The sequence below is a fragment of the Rhinopithecus bieti genome, unplaced genomic scaffold (assembly GCF_001698545.2).
Source record: "Rhinopithecus bieti isolate Rb0 unplaced genomic scaffold, ASM169854v2 scaffold_21219, whole genome shotgun sequence".
Taxonomy (NCBI): domain Eukaryota; kingdom Metazoa; phylum Chordata; class Mammalia; order Primates; family Cercopithecidae; genus Rhinopithecus; species Rhinopithecus bieti.
The window spans coordinates 508959-528475 of record NW_016810186.1 but is presented as its reverse complement, the minus strand read 5'-3'; the positions used below and the strand labels follow the sequence as shown (position 1 = coordinate 528475).

The window sequence follows — 19517 nt, the reverse complement described above, 5'->3', positions numbered from 1 at the left end:
TGGACAGATAGACAGATACAGGAATGTTGCATAAATAGACTTTTTCTGGTCCTCTTGGCTGAAGGGCAGCCTTTGTTCCTTTCTTTTTGTTTCTGACAGTTCTAATTCTTATTAGAACTTTTGAGAACCATTATTCAAAAAAAAAAAAAAAAAAGAAAGAAAGAAAGAAAAAAGAGGGATTGCTTTTTGATCTGCAAATCAAAAGCATGAATTTGGTTAATATTACATTTCAGTAAAGTGGCATCATTGTGTCAAGGGAGAGCATTATGGTGAATTTTCCTGAATGCTGAGTTTTTTATCAGTTGCTTTTATTATTCTGTTTTTAAAAGTAAATGGACAAACTATAACTATATGATTGTAAACCTTTCCTATTCCTGTATATGTATATCTTTATCTTTATATGTCTCAATAATGTATATCATCATTCATCAAATTTATTTTTCAGATGCATTTTGTCACAGATTGATGCAATACTGTACCTATTAATTTGAATCAAATTTATTTAAATTTTAATCTAAAACAATAGCTATATGACTATTTCTCCTACTCACCAAAGTGGGCTTAAATTTCATGTGCAATCAAGGTAGTCTTAGTGTAGAATTTTTTTTTTTAATAAGAGATGGGACTGTTGCTGCAGCTCGGAAGTGAAGATGCTAATATTTAGTCTCACAAAATTGGACATAATTTAAAACTTTAACACACTTTCTTGCCTGTTTTATTTGTGAATATTGTTCCTGGCTTTGAGAACTTCAGAGCTTTTCCTATTTTTTTTTTTTTGTTTGTTTGTTTGTTTGTTTGCTTCACAACTCCTTAGGAATGTGCAAATGGAAAGGTAATAAAGGAAAATCTTTTCAAGATAAAACATGATTCATAAAGGTGACAGCCATGCCATATGTGAAGAGTGATTAACAGCTGCAGAGTCTGCAAACAGCTTTTTAAAAAGTTCTTGATAAAGTAGAGTTTCTCATTATTTCACGTTTTGGTGGTTGCTCAAGTGCATCGCCCTGATTTTTCTAAGCTTCATTTTATTCTGTGGCAATCAAATCACTCTTCAGGTTCCAGCAGCGCTATATTAGGGCTTAAATATTTCACGTATATCCCTGGTTATTCTTTCAATGATATTTTCAATTTCATGACAATGATGTGGTATATTAAAACCATAATCTCCTCTAAAGCTGCTCATTTTATTTCTGTAGCATGAGTTTGGATAGGCAGATGTTAGAGCATTTCTAATTCTTGCCCATTTGGAACTGGTTTGCTTTAATTTAGAGAGTTGTGATGGTGGTGGAAATGTGCTTAATGAAGTGTTACAAGTTTAAATGGTCTTTCTTAGCAGACACAGGCTGTAGAGCTGGTGGACACAGACAGATAGACATAAAGATGAGGTGTGCTAGGGGAAGAAAGTCCCTACTTCAAAATTCAGTTGTCATTTTAGCAAAATAGGTTACTTCTAGAAAATGCATTTTCATGAAACTTAGTTGGCAAATTAATCAATGACTCTTTCTGATTAGCAAACCCCTGATAACTTGCTTTGCTTCTCAGGAGTACAGGATAGTAGTTTTAAAATATTGTTCATGCCACAGTTCTCTTGAAGAATCTGCTAAAACCATGAACTCTCTCACCTGAAAAATCAAATTCGCATAATTGTGTGCATCTGATTTCGGGGGTTTATGGACATCCCTAAAGCATACACCTTCTTTTCCCATCAAGAACTCCTTCTTGGTCACAGCAATAGATGCCTTCTATGTGGCAAACTTCTTTTTTAAAAATATATACATTAACACCCACACACTGTGGCATTTCCATTAGAGGGAAAAGGGAGCAAATGGGGACGTCTTAGGTAGACTCTTTTTTAGGATTACCACAAAGAGTTGTGCATTTGCCAAGGTTTGGACATCCAACCTTCCTGTGTTGTCTGGGGGCACACTCTGAGTTGAGCATCTGGGTCTTCAGGGGTGGGCAGAGGAGGAGTGCTAGCAGCGCCTCAGGGAGTTGGCAGTGAGAGAGGCATGGCTGTATGCCAATGAGTATCCTCAAAGGTTGTCCCCTGCCCCCACCCCATGGAGCCTCTGAGCCCCGATTCCCTGTTGGGCTGCCCAGGAAGCCGGTGGGCTGAGCATGTCATGTGATGCCTTGGCACTAATAAGAGGAGAAGGCCTCCCACTGTAACTCCTGGTGGAGGGCCAGTGGCATCCCAGGCTTTTGCCCAAATGTCCTTGAGTTCTATACCCTGAGCCTTGAAATGCAGCTTTTCTGGGGCTGACTTCCCAGGATCGGTGGTGCTGTACTTGCAGGAGATGGTGTTTGCTAGCCAGTGAAGCACCAAATCAGCAGTGAATGTGGTTCACACACAGCTTTATGCAGGTGCATCAACAAGCCTGGAACTAGGTGCTGGGTGCCCTCTAAGACACCAAGAGCTATTTTGGAAATAGAAAGTGAACAAGTATATAAAAATGGAAGATCCAGAAATACAAGGGTAAGACTTGTCCTTTATTCCTTCTTTTCCTCTTTTTTCCATTTTCCCTACTCTTCTTTTCATCCTATCTTCTACTCCTTTTTTATCTTTCCTTCCATTTTCCTTTCCATCCTTCCTTTCTTCTATTCTTCTCTCCTTCTCTCTCTCCCCTTCTCCCATCTTCTCTTCTCCCATCTTCTCTCACTCCTCCCTTTTCATCTCCACTTTCTTCTCTTTTATCATTTCCTTTAGTCTTTTCTTCCTTTATATCCATCTGTTCTTTCCTTACCACCTTTCTTCAATTCAACAGACATTTTCAGTTGTTTATCAGGTACTGTTTCTTATTAGCTTGTGTGGAATTTTGTTTCCCTTTCCTTCACAACAGGTCTACCTTCCAGCTACTGAGGGACATTTTTGTCCTGCATCACCTTTCCCCAGCTCCTTCTTTCTCCTTTGCTTGTCTTCCTTAGTCATGTGATCGGCTAGCATATATTGAACACCTACTGCATGCAATTTACTGCCTTAGAGAAAAAAATCTAAAATAGTGATGGACTTCACTCTCAGGAAGGTTAAAATTAAATTTAGGAATTGAGGTACACACATGTGAAAAGGCAATAATATGTAATAGTTACATGATGTCACCAAACAGGAATGTGAGATGATGCAAGACAGTGTGAACATGACTGCTAGATGAATGAAGGTGAAGCATTTTGAGTCCTGAGAATGGACCAATTTGTGAGATGGGTGGGTCTGAGAAAGACTTATAGAGAAGGAGTGTAAGCTAGGTTTCCAAATAGAATTTTAACATTCAGAGAGGAGAGAAAATTTCAATCCAGGAATTGATGTAAGTAAAAGTGCAGTGGTCTTCATTTTGTAACCCCAGTTTTCAAGGTAAAATTCCAAGGGAACCTGCTTTCCTCTCTCAGGGTTCCTCTGACTTCTTTACTCCCGGACACAGTTTCCCCCAAATGCCATTTCTCTTCAGCTGGTGATGGGCTCAGGGGAGCCAACTAGTCTATCTCAGACCCATTCTTGATCCGTAGATCGGTCACTTTGTGTTGCAGGCAAAGACCTGCTGGCAGTGGAAAGCTCAGTTGAAGAGAGAATGTTGAAATATGAGCCCTAGATTGGTAGTTGAAATTCCAGTCTTTAATTTTTGTAAGATCTTGGGTAAGCCAAAGCACGTCTCTAAGGCTAATGGTCTGACATGCTGGATATCTCAGAGAGCCTGGGAGTCAAGAATTTTGTTTGGAATTCCTAGGTTAAGTGGTCGAGTATGATTGAGTTCAATCCAGGGTATAACACCTGGCATGCTAGTGAATCTTTGCTTGCTTTTTATTGCACAGCTCAGGATTGAAAGAATCTTAGAAGTTATCTTGTCTTTTACATGGTCCAATTATATAGGTCTGGAAAAGTCTCCCATTTTCTTACTCATGTACATTTAATCTGTGTTTTTGGATATTTTCATAGCAAATGTATGGCTATAAGCTGAAACGAATTCAAATCATATCGTTTCAATATTCCCAATCCATGGAGAAATATCTTATTTTCAGGTGCCTGAGAAGCCCCAGTTCTAGGCTTACGTCTGAATGTTTTGTGGAAATGACTTGCATAAAATCCGGCTGAGATGCTGTGTTGTCAGCCTAGCTGTAGAAGTTGAAGATTCTGTTTATTCCCTCTGAGGCTGGCATTTCTCTGTGATTGTTCCATTTGATCCCTTCAATGGCTTAGCCTCATCAGCAGCATCGCTTGGGAGATATAGGTTGTTGAGGTCCCCTCTGCTTGTGGCCCTTTGATTTTTGTCCACAAGTAAAGTAAACAATCCTTTTATCAAATATCTGCTGGCTGCTTAGGATACACATTTCTTAATTGGTACGTTTTGACCAATTATTGAAAAGTTTACATTCCGACATCATATCGTATATGATATATGTGTTGGGTGTGTGCGTGTGTGAGTGTGTATGTTTAAGGAGTTAGAAGAAAGGACTCCTTTTCCTTCTAAGGACAGCAGTTGATCCTTAGAGTCTATTGGAGCTTTCCTTCCCTTCTTTTATCAGGTGAAACTTGGTTGAAAGGGTTGCCTTCTAGCAGAAAGGAAGGGGGAAGATATGCCTGCTGGTAAATGTAAGCCTCACTGTATGCTCTCCTAGAATGCTGTTGTCAAAAGGAAATTTTGGTATTATTTTATTTAACTCTCTATGTTATAAATAAGAAAAACCTAAGCCCAGAGATGTGCAATAATTTGAGCCCAATTATCTTTGCAGCAGATTAAAGATAAACCAGGATCAGAGTATAGCTTCTTTGACTCTCTGAAATAATTAGATGCAGAGAATCTTTGCACCCTATTATAAAAAATATGTTAGGCAAAGAATGCAATGATAAATAAATTATATATTTGAGCAGCGGAATAAATCAAACAGTTTGTTTCATATTTAATTGAAAGTGATTTAACAGAAGTTAAAAAAGTTTTAAAATAAGAGATAAAATTGTTTTAAGAATACAGAGATATTTTACAAAATAATAGGATCCATTTTAATATTCTTGGTTAAACAAAAGTCAAATTTTTTCCACATGACTTTCTCCTGATATGATATAATGACTTTGGAAGTATATAATACTAAAATAATTAAAAGCTATCCAATTGCTCAAAAACATTAAGTAACTATTTTTTTGAATGACAGAAGCCAAGAACACAATATATTAAAAGACAATAGAAATATAACCCTCCTTATATATACCATGGAATGCAATTAAAACTATAATTAGACTACATTTTCTACTCCCAAATGTCAATGTTAAAAGAACAAAGAGAGAGATTAAAATAGTGTATATAGTTTAAAACATTTTAACAAAACAGAAAGAAAAAGGAGAATAGAAATAATCTGGATACTGAGGAGGGAAAAATCAAGTGGTCTAATGAACAAAATCATAATTTCTAGCCCAAGCTTGGTAGTGCCTCTTTCTCTCCCTCCTCCTTCTCAGGTGACCCTAGCCCTTACCTCAGTCACTAGGAAAGTCAGGGAGCTTGCTCCCTGCCCTTCTCAGAAGCAGGATCTTGGAGAGAGGAAGACATGAGGAGTGGGGGTGGGAGGAGCATTGGGGAGGAGGAGGCTGGCCCAGGGGCCATTTGTTCTATCCATGTCCCCTTAGGGAAAGGGTGCTCCATTCCTGGCTGTAGGCATATTCCCAGGGCCTTCCAGCCTGCAGCTATTGAAGGAGAGACTTTCTTTACAGAGCTGTGGACATGTCTTCCAAGGCTCTTCACTGGCAGCTGCCACTCTTAGAGCTCAGTTCCCTTTAGGAGCCCTCAAGAAAGTGTAACATTCTCTATGTCATGGGAGAGTGGAGCAGGAGGAGTTTACTGGTAATTGTGCACAATTTGGCTGAGCTTCAACTCAGACTTTGTTTTTTTCCCTCCTCTCAGAGTCATTACTGACAACCCCAAATACTTATTGATCACCTATATTGGTTGCATTATTGTAAGCAGCATTATACGAAGTTAGGACCATAGGCTCTGGGGCTGCCATGCCTGGGTGCAAATCCGGGATCCACCACCTCTAGCTGCATGATCTTGGGCAAATTATACCATCTTTTTGTGTCCCAGTGCCACTATTTGTCAATGTGGAATAATAATAATACTAGTTCTCCACTCATAGGTTGTTGTGAGGTTATTAAATGAGAAGGGACTTAAAACATTTTGAATAGTGCCTGACATTGAATAATTATTCCCAAAATGTTAGCAATTATTATATTATTCTAAAACACTAGGCAAGGGTGTAATAATATTAACAAGTATAAAATACCATCTTTACATTGGGGGAATTATGGTCTAGTCTGGGAAACTGGACACTTTTTATTATGAAAAAAAAAAGTTGACCTTGGCTCTGATAATTAGTAAATGAAGAGTTGTGATGTCTGAAGATATATCATCATGCCTTCCTGCTGCTGTCTGTTGGTTACGGATGAGCAGAGGTTTCCTGTTTCCCAATAAAGTGTAAAGCATGTAGTCAATGTAGTGACTTCCAGACCCTAGTCCTCTGAGAAATCCTCCTTGTGTTTTATTCACTCCTAAAAACAACAACAACAACAAAAACAAAATAAAACTTATGGTTATTCAGGTATAATTCAATGTAATTGCCTAAATAAATACAAGATACATGAGTTCTTTTTAATTTTTTTTTATTTTTGAGATGGAGTCTTGCTCTGTCACCCAGGCTGGAGTGCAATGGCGTGATCTCGGTTCACTGCAACCTCTGCCTCTGGGGTCCAAGTAATTCTCCTACCTCAGCCTCCTGAGTAGCTGGGATTACAGGCATCCACCCCCATGCCTGACTAATTTTTATAATTTTAGTAGAGATGGGGTTTCACCATGTTGACCAGGCTGGTCTCAAACTCCTGACCTCAGCTGATCCACTCACCTCAGCCTCCCAAAGTGCTGGGATTACAGGCATGAGCCACTGTGCCCAGCCAAGATACATGAATTCTTAAATATGCCGCTGTTATTAGGACCTTCTCATTGGTGGTTGTCTTTTTAGTATCCCGAAGAAATGTAAAGGAGACCACCTGACTAGCAGACTCTTGGTTTATTAAAGTCATAGTACTCAGATGCCATGGAAGCTAGTGTTCAGATATATCTTAGAATGAAGCATCCATGCTCCAGGTAAGTCCCTTTTCTTACTGCATTATATCAATCTTCTCAGTTTAATTTTCTTGTCAGCTTAATTACGTCAAGGGTAGAATCAGAGGAAGCTCTTCCCGCCATTGCCATCTTACATGCTAATTTCTATTTGCCCAGGAGTCTCTTGATGGCTTTCACAGCTTGTGTCTATAAGTTGAGCTCAGGTTCTGCCCACCCATGCCCAGTACCACCTAGAGCAAGGATCAGCACACTGTGACCAAGGGGCCAAATCTAGTACCATCTTTTTATTTAAAAGGCTGGCTGGGTGCAGTGGCTCACATATGTAATCCCAGCATTTTGGGAGGCCAAGGTGGTCGAATCACTTGAAGCCAGGAGTTTGAGACCAACCTGGCCAACATGGTGAAACCCCGTCTCTACTAAAAGTATAAAAATTAGCCAGGCGTCATGACACATGCCTGTAATACTAGCTACTCAGGAGTTTGAGGCAGGAGAATCTCTTAAATCTGGGAGGCAGAAGTTGCAGTGAGCAGAGATTGCACCACTGGACTCCAGCCTGGGCCACAGAGCAAGACTGTCTAACAAAAAAAAAAAAAAAAAAAAAAAAAAAAAAAAAAAAAAAAAAAGCAAAAGAAAGCTTTATTGGAATACAAGGATATAGATCCATGACTATATATATTGCCTGTGGTTGCTTTTGTGCTACAATGGCAAAATTGAATAGTTGTGACAGGGACCATATGGGCCCCAAAGCCTAAAAAAGGTACTATCTGTCCCTTTATAGAAAAAGTTTGCTGACCTGTGACCTAAGGATTAGACATGCCAGTCCCATAAAGGAACAGAAAGAAGTCTTCCTGAGGCAATACGGGGGGCAGAAATCACCAAGGTTCTACAGAAAGGGAAATTCAGAATATGAAAGGATAAGATGGGAGTAATAAGATTGGCCGTAGAACAAAGGGGATGATATATTAACTGGAACACTTTTGACACAGGCTCCTGTTGCTTGAGCTGTGGTATAGTTTCTTCTAATCCCAATTGAAATTGTCCCTCATAATATGATCTCATCACAGAAGTCACATGCAGTATTACAGTGGTGAAAAATGTTGTGAGTTGCTTTGAAATGAGGTCCTATTCTCTCATAGCTATTCTATGCGGGCTGTTTACAATTTCAGAACAAAACTAAACTGTCCTTTGGGATTTGACTTTGCTTTCTTAAATGATGATTCTGAACTAGGTGATTAGGGTTTCCCCTTCCTCAGCTACCAGAGCCTCCTCATTTCTTTGCAGGTACTAGGTTTTTCTGGGCCACCAGCTATATATGAAATGTCTCTAAGGAATGTACACGTGGCAATTATTTCCCATTCCCTTTCCATCATTAAAAGGGCCACAAGGAAAACTTAGCTATGGAGTGTGAAATCCAAGCTTTTTGACCAAGGAATCCTGTGCAAGTGCTCAGGAGCTATTTGTTTTCCATGTGTAGTTAATCCTGTCTGTACAAAGAGGTTGTCAATCTGATTCCAGTTCTCTGCCAACTCGTTTTTGTGATTTTGAGCAAACCCCTCTCTAAAGCACAAGGGGATCTATCTGTGGGCCTAAGCTCTGGGACTCTTCTGCTCAGCAGGCTGTACACTGTGGCTCAGGAGTGCCTCCGTCTATGTAGGATGACTTTGCTAATTTTCACAAAGCTGCCCTATGGGCTAGCAGCAGGCCTATTCCTTCCTGTTTCTGAGCTTCAGTTTCACCAGCTCAGAAAAACAGAGGAGATGGTTTCCAAGCTATTTTCTAGCCTTGGAGCTTTAATTTGGAGGTCCTTTGAGACAGTCTGTGTGGGTTGGGTAAGCAGCTCTCTTCATGCTCTGTGGTGCTCCACTACTGGGGTGCCTTTGAAGCTATCAGGATAAGCCATGTGCCAGGAAGTTCTTGGGGCTTGGAAAAAAGGGAGCTCTCGAGTTCCTCTAAGGACAGGACTCTAACAACTAGAGGTAACAGCATTAAGGCAGATATTGGCTATGGAGGGGGAGGAGGGGTGTCAGACCAAAGGCAGGTGTGGCTACATCTGGCCCTATTTTGCTCAGCTTTGGAGCAATGAAGAGAGGTCATGGCCCCTCTGACAACATGCACTGTGAGAACATTTGCCTAAGTATCAGGTATCGACAATCTTTTCTCCCTGACCAGGCCATCACTGGGGTTATGCCTGGCCACTGAAAATGGGGACCTGGACACAAAAGTGTCCAGATACCCGGGCTGAGCAAAGCAACAATAATAAATGTCAGTGAGGTGCCCTGTAAGCTGTGAGTACATGATGGTGAGGCTCACATTGCAGGAGTCAAGGAACCCTCTAAAGAAAGAGGCCATGGCTCTGAGCATTCTTGAGATTTCTGTCAAACTCAAGCTAAAATTTCCTCAGATTACTGAAGCATTTGGTAGATTTCTCTTAAAAACCATGTTTTGTTCTTTTTTCCTCCCACTTTCTTGGGCCATAATAATCAGTGCTTAGTTATTTGTAGCTGTGTGTAGAGAGGGTGCTAAATGCTTTCTTGTCATCCCATGTAATTTAAACTTCACGCCAGGTTAGGTGTAGCTGGTTTGGCCAAAGAGGAAACTGAAGCTCACTGAAGTTAGGCCATCTGCCCAAGGCCATAGAGCTAGAAAATTCTGCACCTAAGATTTAAACTCAGAATTTATAGCCAGGTGATAGTACTTTTCAAAGCCACTGTGCCCCATGCCTCCTATATACTGCCTTGAATGTGGCTAATTTCATTGCTAGTGCAATGAGGCTGCAGGCAGAGAGCACTTCCTTATCTGTTTAGAGTTAACATAACCCAAGGGTTCTCAACTTCAGCACGATTGACATTTTGGGCTCTAGAATCATTTGTTGTGGCTATACTGTGCATTATAGGAAATTTAGTAGCATCCCTGACTTTTACTTACTTGGTCTGAATAGCAGCTTCCCCATTTTTTCCCAACTCAGTTGTTAGCAACTTAAAATATCTCCAGGTTTTGCCAAATAACCTCAGGGGGCAAAATTAGTCCTGATTAAGTGAGAGTTACTCACATAACTAAATGTTTACCTACCATTAAAAAAGAAATCTCTGCATATATAATTTTTTTCCACTGGCTCTTCTTTTTCTCCTCTTTTGTACAAAAACTCTGTTATGAATGACTTGGGTCATTCTCCCTGCTGGACTGACATCCTGGAGTGTGTCACTGAAAACCTTCACCTTGCTGGCATCTTCCCAAGTTTCTCAGACACCCTGTCTTTGAGCCTGGAGCCTCCTGGGGAAGTATTAAGAGCCAACCAGCTATGAAAACAATGTGCTCTTCCCTGTGCTAAGTGCCTCTTCTTAGGCAGTAAAATGCTTCAGTGGTATGAACATATGGCATCAACATGGCCTCTGAAAACCATGCTGGGTGTTTAACAAGCATGGAGGGATGGGGACAGGCTGTGATGAGCTCTGGAGGCTTATAGAACAGGACCTCCCCTCCCCCAGGAGCAGAGGTTCCTCAGGGATCTTGACTCCACATAGACCAAGGCTTTGTGGGAAAGAGAGCTGGTGCCTTGAAGCTATTGCATTTTGTTCCTTTAACAAAACACCCTGCAGACCCTGACATCTGCCACAGAGAGAGACAGAGCAGCCATGTGACCCAGTGCCAGCTCTTACCTCTGACTCCAGACAGGCATTCTGCTGAAGTCCACCTTCTATTAGGTAAGAGGATATGGGCCGGGCGCGGTGGCTCAAGCCTGTAATCCCAGCACTTTGGGAGGCCGAGACGGGTGGATCGCGAGGTCAGGAGATCGAGACCAACCTAGCTAACACGGCGAAACCCCGTCTCTACTAAAAAATACAAAAAAACCTAGCCGGCGCGAGTTGGCGGGCGCCTGTAGTCCCAGCTACTTGGGAGGCTGAGGCAGGAGAAGTGGCGTAAACGCCGGGAGGCGGAGCTTGCAGTGAGCTGAGGATTCCGGCCACTGCACTGCCAGCCTGGCGACAAGCGAGACTCCGTCTCAAAAAAATAAAAAAAAAAAAAAAAAAAAAAAAAAAAAAGAGGATATGGGCAGCTCTGCAGGACCCACTGAATTCTGTGTGCACACCCTCCCTTCTGAGGGCAGGGCCCATCAACTTTGAGAGTTCTAGGCCAAAATAAACAGCCTAGAGTATTGGTCACAGAGCAGGTGTCACGGCTGCTCAGCAGCCTGGTTTAATAATTCCAGGATGCAAAAGGCTAGAAAGGTCATTGGCATATTTTTCTAGAAAAGTGGACTGCCTGTGAAATATTTTAATAATGCTTAGAGTGAGACACCTCCTTCTTGAGTGATATTATCAAGATGATGTATTGATAATATTTTTATGAGATTTAAAAAAACATAAGTTTTTGGAGTTAAATAAAACTACCAGGAAAAAATCATTAGATGTTCAGGGAGCTCTTCTTCATAAAAGAATTTATGGGCATATCTGACTGAACCCATAGCTGACAGTGTAAAATGTACACGTCTGTGTACATTCATGCCCATGTGCACAAATGTGCACATATACTCTTTTCTTCATATGGAAAGATCATGGGGCTTTTGGCCAGATGAGCCTGTTTCAATTCCAGCTCAGTCACTTCCTGCATGTAAAGCACGGATGAGTTGCTTAAGGTCCCTGAGCTTGTTTCCTTGTCCTTAAAACAGGAATAATAGCTATATTAGGGCACTGTGATTAAGGTTAGAAATAATGTATTAGAAGTTGCAAAACATAGAAAGTACTTGGTAAATGATATTATTTTTATCAACACAATATCTTCTTATGAACCTTAAATAAAACAGATACTAAGTCTGTGCTAGAATTGGTAATTTTAGATTACTCTTCAATAGTTAGGCTGTTCTACCTAATATTTACTCCATTTCACTCTTGAGACTGGGTGTGGGTATGTTTTTCATCTTGTATACCTTCATTCAATCCTCATTCAATAAGAAATAATAAGTTATATTCCAATTATTCCCATATAACATCTTCAATGCTCCAGCTTTTCATTCGTTCCACATTTATTAAGCACCTACTGTGTACCAGACACTGATCTAGGGGCTGGGAATTCCACAGTGAAAACAGAGACACAACCCCCTGCTTTCCAGGAGGTTACATGCACAGTGTATTCCAGCCACACCTCCAACAGAGAAATGTGCCATTCAAACTGGAGATATCTATTGTGAAGAAACTTTGTGCCACACTCTGCTGATTGCTTAGGGAAGACGGTGCAGTGATGAACAGAAACCCTGGAATATGGCAATGATGGTGGGTGTGTTGGGTAAGCGACACATGAGCAAGTGACTGTGAGACAGAAAATACAAAATCGTGACAGGTGTCATGGCAATCCAAGAATTGGTTTAGAATTAAATTTATGATGAATAATTCATTAAGGCTTACTAAGGAAAGTTGAATAGAGTGCTTGGAAACATCGTATGTGAATGTTTTAATGAATGAACTGTTGAATGAAAAACAAAGGGCTGCTGTGTATGGTTGTGCAGGTTTCACATTGCACAACTCCAAGGCATACCATTTAAATTGTGGAGATAGTCAACATGCAACTTGCATATGCAGCAACTCTGCCAAACATTTCACACACACGTCTCATTTAATACTTCCAACAATTTAATACTTACGTCATGTTTTCTTCATTTTGCAAGCATGGAGTTGGGGATTCAGTGAGGTTCATAAAGTCAGCAGGGGTACTCTTAATTGGCATGCAGACATATCTGACTCCAGAGTTGCTCCTTGGAGAACAGGAGAAAACAATCCCTTGAAGTTTAAACTTGATAATGTGAGTCATGTCTCATCTTTGAACCAAATGCTTAGGTTTCTGGGGTCAAAAAGAAGTGAAGACAGGGAAATGGTTACTTTCCCAGATTTTGGGTTTCAAGTCATGAACTCTGTAAGACCCTTGCCCTGTTTTCTGTTATTAGAACATCATACTCTTAGCTCTTCTTCCTCATTTCTTCAAGAGAAGAATGGATCATACATTCTAGAAAAATCCACCTGGCAGAGATGCCGAGCACATCATCGTCACCATTAACAAAAAATAAAGGATAACAGCCCTGGACCAGCAGAAGTGAAAAGCTGTCATTGTAGGAGCTTTTATTATAGCAGAGGATCGGCTTCTCAGCAGGGGAATTACATCCAATTCTGATGTGCTGTTTCTTTTAGAACTCATTTTTGATGTCATCCCATTCTTGAATCAGCAGCAAATTAGATAATACAAGGTCAGGTTGGTGTCTTCTCACATCTAGTTGATTGTGAAATAACATGTCCTGCTCCGCACTGCCCCTTTGTGGTCTGGGCACGTTGTATCCCCTTGTGACCTTGGAAATCCAGTTACTTCTGATTGCTCATTGCTTCTCAAGGCAATTTATTTCTCAATCAACTTTTTAACACAACAGCTCAGTCCAGAGAACTAAAAGAAAAATTGAAAGAAAGGTTTATGTCAGGTTAAAGAAATATTGTGGATAACAATTAACACAATTTTAAAGTTTCAGGCAACAGAGGATTTTGAGTTACATGATTTTGGAAGAGGAATGCAGCAGACCTGATTTGGAAATATCTTGCTTGTTATGCTGTAAACTTCTCTCAAAATGTCACAGTCTGTAGATACTTAGAGAGAGCCTAAGTTGTAAACAGGTTTTGCATCTTCTATGCTGTTCATTTTTCTTAAGGCAAGGCGGGGAGGAGTAAGAAAGATTTATATTTTTGAGTTATATGCTTGATTTCTTCCCAATGACCCTAAGAGGAAGAAATTATTATCTCAATTTTATTGATGAGGAAAGAGAACTCTTCAGAGTCCTATGGCCCATGGTGGTGTGTCTAGGTTTTTGATCTCTGGACTGACTCCTGCATAGCCATGCTTTTTCCATGATATCATATATTTTGACAGTCAGTGAGGGACCACCTTCCTTAAATAGAAGGAGCAACAAGTTCTATGTTAGTAATGGTAATATCCCCCGCAGGTAAATAAAACAACACTAGGTTGTGATCAGTGAGTAATTACTCTGTGTCAGACAGTGTACTGGATGTTATATTCTCACAGAACTTCAGCAAGGAAGATGCTGTTTTCATGCCCATATGACAGCTGATGATGCTGAAGCTCAGAGATGTTAATGACCTCCCCAGGGTCATATGGCTGTTAAAAGTGCCCTGTCTTTGTAGTATTATGTTTTGTTTTCTCTGTTAGACTTCAAACTTCCAGGAGGCAAGGACTGTTTCTTATTACAATTGACCCTTGAACAATACGAGTTTGAACTGTGAGGGCTTTTAGAAGTGGATTTTTTTTTTTTTCAATTAAATGCAAGATGCAAAACATGCATATACGGAGGGCTGTCTTTTTTATACGTAGGTTCCAGAGGACCCACTGGGAAACTTGGGTATGTGTGGATTTGGGTATATGTGGGGGTAATGGAACCAATCTCCTGAAAATACTGGGGAATGACTATATTTTCCTCATCCTGAAAACCCCCTGCAAAGTGGTTTCCCTGTGGTAGGTCCTTAGTAAACACTGAAATAGATGAACGTCAACTGGTCCTGAATTCTGCCTTCCCTGATCTGTGCTTTTGGTCCCTTCACACGTTGACCAATCCTGTGTAATCAGGTGAACAGATGGAGAAAAAGGATATGTTAGTAGATTGTTGTCTTCCTTTTGTAAAGTATAGTAGCCTATAGCTACTATAGTAGAAATAGCACATTCATTGTTGTGTTGTTTTTTGGTGACTATTAGGATAGGATAGGTCATGCTAACTTGACAGATAACCCCAGTAGCTTAATACAATTGAGTGGCTCTCCAGGGCAATTGTCCTCTGGTATCAGTGGTTCAAGAGACTGCCTTGATCTTTGGCTTTGCCATTTCAAAACAAGGCTTTCTTCATAGTTACCACAGAGAGCAACTGGGTGCTGAATCTGTTTTGCACCTGTAATTGAAGAGCCACACATCAGTTCTGGTCACATCTTATTGACTGAAATTAGTCACATGGCCCCAGTAGTCCACTCAGAAGGTGGAAAAGAGGAATTATCTTTTGTGCCCAGAAGGAGAGAAAAATGGATATGAGTGAGCTCCAGAAGACTCTATTCTAGTGATGTTGATTCTTTATTTTTTTTCTACCTCTTAGTCATAGAAAGGATTTGAGGTAATGGCTATACTACCATAAGATTTCTTCAGAATAGCTTCATAGTCTTGCAGTTCCACTGGGAATGTGCTATAACATTCATTTCCAAATGCTTAAACATAGTGGCTCATGTCCAACTCTGGCTATTTGAAATTTCTAGATGTTGGTTATACCAGTAGCTGTACTTTTTTAAGGGTAACATATTTCCTGTAAACCATCAGGAATGTTTTAGTTCAGGAAACTGTTTCGTTTTCTTTCTTAATACTGTTTCAAAGGCTGGCTTAACTTGAGTTCTTGCTTTTTTAAATGTCAGTATGAAAATATTTTTCATCAGATTGTTTAAATCTTCACAATACAATGCTAAGTAAACTTAGCAGAATATAAAACTATATGCATTATGATCCCAAATTTCTCTTTCTGACAATTGTTGTCTGCATCTTTCTGTCTCTGTCTCTCCACACATACATACACACGTATCAGACATACATGCATCGTATACTGAAATTTAATACACCAAAATATTAGTATCAGTTATCTCAGAGCTTAAGAGTAATTTTGATTTTTTTCTCTATATGCTTTTCTAAATTAAAAAAATACTGAAAAATGCACTTTTGCTTAGATGTGTTATAATCAGAAGATACATTCTATATAGACATGACATAGCTATATAATGGATTTTTTAAAGTATCTATTTTTTTTGTAATTTTCACAGAAGAGAATTAAATTATGCTCATTTTAGATTACCTGCCTGCTTTGTTGCCTTTTGGAAGCCATTTAGAAGTTGGAGACAATGCTGACAGAAGGGTGTGGAGAGCAGAATGGGAGGGAGATGCCATTCAGAGATGAGGAGACCATCATTTCCATCATGAAATCCAATTTAATCAGGGTCAGCCAGCCCCTGCATTGCTCTCCCCTTCTACCCTTTCAGGTTAGTTAATTTGGGGGCATCTTCTGGGTAGTGCCATCTTGTAATTAAAATGCTGGTGCTGGCAAGTTCCAGCATCTCAGCTTCCATGGCCCCTACCTGTCAGCAGCCTTGTCTTTTTAATCAGGATCTATATTGCTCCCTTCTATCAAGTAACTTTTTACTTTCCCAGATCCCAATAAACTTGGATGGAGAAGAGAGACATTAGCTGATTTTTAATTTAATAATTTGCTTCTCAGGAAGCATACTAAAAGATGGCATTATGATGGTTTGTGTAATATAATTCAAGGACAATGTGCTTGTTGAGGTCTTATTCCCACTGACTCCTCACCCATTGTAGAGCCAGGGTGAGCAGAAAGTCTGTCACCCAGAAGCAGGTGGTGAAGATGACTTTTCATAGAAGTAGTATAGAGAGAAGGGCCCTCAGCCATCAAGGGCATCACACACCCTGCTGTCTGAATCATGAGAGGAAGGACATCAGATGTCTACTAGACTGCTCCTCAGGAATAAATTATCTAGGCAAGGTCCTGGGGTCAGCAGAAGGTGAGTAGACTGGTGGGGGCTTTGTGGAAAGGCTGATTAGACCTACAGCTTAAAGCCTTTCTGACAAGAAAGCATCATCTAAAATAGGCTGAGGAGTTGCTCCCTGTGACAAATAACCCTGTCCTTCCTCACTTATCCCCTTAACTGCATAGTTTCCCTAAAGTGGCAGCCATGACGTCGTCTGTGTGATCCATGTCAATTCACATGCATGTGAATGTAGTGTGTACATTCAATGCATATGCAAGCCATATCAGCTTATATCTGCCACTGATGAGTAAACAAGCAGATTGTGTCTCTGACAATGTGTTTCATTCTGAACTCACAGTTAGTTCATTTAACTCTGTTTTTCTTGTACCCTAAAGTGTATGTGAATCATCTGGAGATCTTGTTAAAATGCAAATTCTGACTCAGTAGGTCTGCAATGGGGCCTGAGATTCTGCATTTCTTGTCAGGTTCCAGGTAATGCTGAGGCTGCTGATCTAAGGACCACATTTTCAGTAGCAAGGACTTAACTGACAGCTGTTGTCTTCATTGGGATCATCAGCCTATCAGAAGGGAATTGGCAAAGCTTGGCTTTTTGATGCATTCTTCTATTTAGATTTTTACTTATTACAAAGGATACTTATTTAAATATGCACTTTGATATGTAAATAACTCTTAAAGGAATTGACTCATGTTCTTTTTGTTTTTGTTATTTATACCGAGAACAGAAATGTCCAAATGGACACCATCAACTGATTTTCTGCAGATGTAACAGAAACACACGTCCTCACATAAACCCTGCATCATATTTTCACAAACTGCAAGCTTCCTGAGGACAAGTGTCAATGCTTCAGGCAGACAAATGCTTAATAAAGACTTTCTTGTCATTTTCCACGTTCTTTTAGTGCTATCTTTTTGGATGAACTTGGGAAAAAAGAAGAAATGTATTTGAGTAAGATGTGGCAAGAAAAATTGGAGAAAATCCTCTGGAACTTCACTGTCTTATATTCTTGTTGAAATCAGAGTTCAACTCCTTACAAGAGTTTCATAAAAGTGACAAGTCAACAACACATTAATGAGAGCCTTAGTTCCTGTCACTGGCCTTTTCTTCCTCCCAGGCTTTCTGCCAAGACATGGGTTTAATTTAATATCTCCATCTCTGCAGCAATTGGTCTTTGACCTTTGAGATTATTCTGAATGCCATGGTGTACTATTGAGATGATAAATGGGGCAAATAAGAGGAGTCAAGTAAGAAGACACAGGGGCTATCACCATAGTGGGTGTAGGTGCCAGAGGTGATGATAAGATTGGCAGCCTAACAGATTTTTATTAGCTGGTGCTGCTGGGTCTGTGATGATATCATCCTTTGGAAAGTAGCCTGGGACTCACTGGGAATAACATAACTTGGTTAAGGAAAATAAAAGTGTTTGAAAAGGATCATAAATAGGAAAAAAAAAAAAAAAAAAAAAAAAAAAAAACACAAAACCCCTACTTAGCAGCAGCTGATCTAGGGAAGTTAGGAAAAGAAATTCGGTTGTATGTTGGTTACCAGAATTAATGTCAAATGATTTATTACACTGAGCAAAACTTAAAAAGCTACTGTAATTTGGAGGGACTCAGTGGATATGGATTTTGGCCTTAATTCAGCCCTTTAGTCTCCAGATATTCTCCTTATTTGGGGGGTGGATAGAAAGACTGAAGGGCCATCTTTTACTCACCTCATGCAGACATGAAGACATCTGTAAGAATTGTTGCTTTGAATCAAATACTCAGTATGAATGGAATTCGTTTTTTTCTTCTCTTCCTCTTCATTTTCTCCCTTCCTTCCTTCCTTCCTTCTTTCCTTCCTTCCCTCCCTCCCTCCTTCCCTCCTTCCCTCCTTCCCTCCTTCCCTCCTTCCCTCCTTCCCTCCTTCCCTCCTTCTCTCCTTGCATCCCTCTCTCCTTCCCTCCTTCCCTCCTTCCCTCCTTCCTTCCTTCCTTCCTTCCTTCCTTCCTTCCTTCCTTCCTTCCTTCCTTCCTTCTCTCTCCCTCTTTCTTTCTTTATCTCTCTCTCTCTCTCTCTGAGAATTACAAGACTCCTGGCATTTCTTACAGTTCATAACAGCAGGCTTTGAGTTTCTGCTGGAAACAGTTGCTACCCGTATTTATAATGCATTATATGGTCTGTTTGTAGCCAGCCAGATTTCCTTTATCATTTCATTTGTCATATATTGATTGAAACAGCCACTTTGGTGACATTATCTACTCATCATACTTGGATAAGAGTTATTCTTTTTCTTTTTTTGAGACGGAGTCTCGCTCTGTCACCCAGGCTGGAGTGCAGTGGCCGGATCTCAGCTCACTGCAAGCTCCGCCTCCCGGGTTTACGCCATTCTCCTGCCTCAGCCTCCCGAGTAGCTGGGACTACAGGCGCCCGCCACCTCGCCCGGCTAGTTTTTTTGTATTTTTTAGTAGAGACGGGGTTTCACCATGTTAGCCAGGATGGTCTCGATCTCCTGACCTCGTGATCCGCCCGTCTCGGCCTCCCAAAGTGGGTAAGAGTTATTCTTTACCCCTTCATGGAAGTGTAACTCTCGCATCTACAATATGAAGAGTAGAGAGACCAAAATTGGACATTAAAACAACTTTGTTTTGACACGGTCATTACTACTTTTGTTGAGGGCTTGTTCTGAGTGGATCTAGGCAAGCTTCTTAACATTTCTGTGCCTTAGTTTTCTCACCTGTAAAATGTGGTTGATTCCAGTACACAGCTCACAGGATTGATGGTTTTGGATACTAAGTGAGATATAATGTATTATCCATTTTCCTTTTCTTTCTTTCTTTCTTTCTTTCTTTTTTTTTTTTTTTTT

At 40.3% G+C, this 19517-nt stretch overlaps 1 protein-coding gene and 1 long non-coding RNA gene across 2 annotated transcripts in view; one reads left to right on the top strand and one right to left on the bottom strand.

The window, feature by feature from the left end:
* CPNE4 (copine 4) overlaps window positions 1-19517 on the top strand; it is a 659177-nt gene that overhangs the window by 146138 nt on the left and 493522 nt on the right. The gene's annotated exons all lie outside the window — the stretch shown is intronic.
* LOC108541860 (uncharacterized) overlaps window positions 13290-19517 on the bottom strand; it is a 9226-nt gene continuing 2998 nt past the window's right edge. Inside the window, exon 3 of the long non-coding RNA XR_001889086.1 lies at window positions 13290-13517. This is a non-coding gene — a long non-coding RNA (uncharacterized LOC108541860). The remainder of the gene's footprint in view (window positions 13518-19517) is intronic.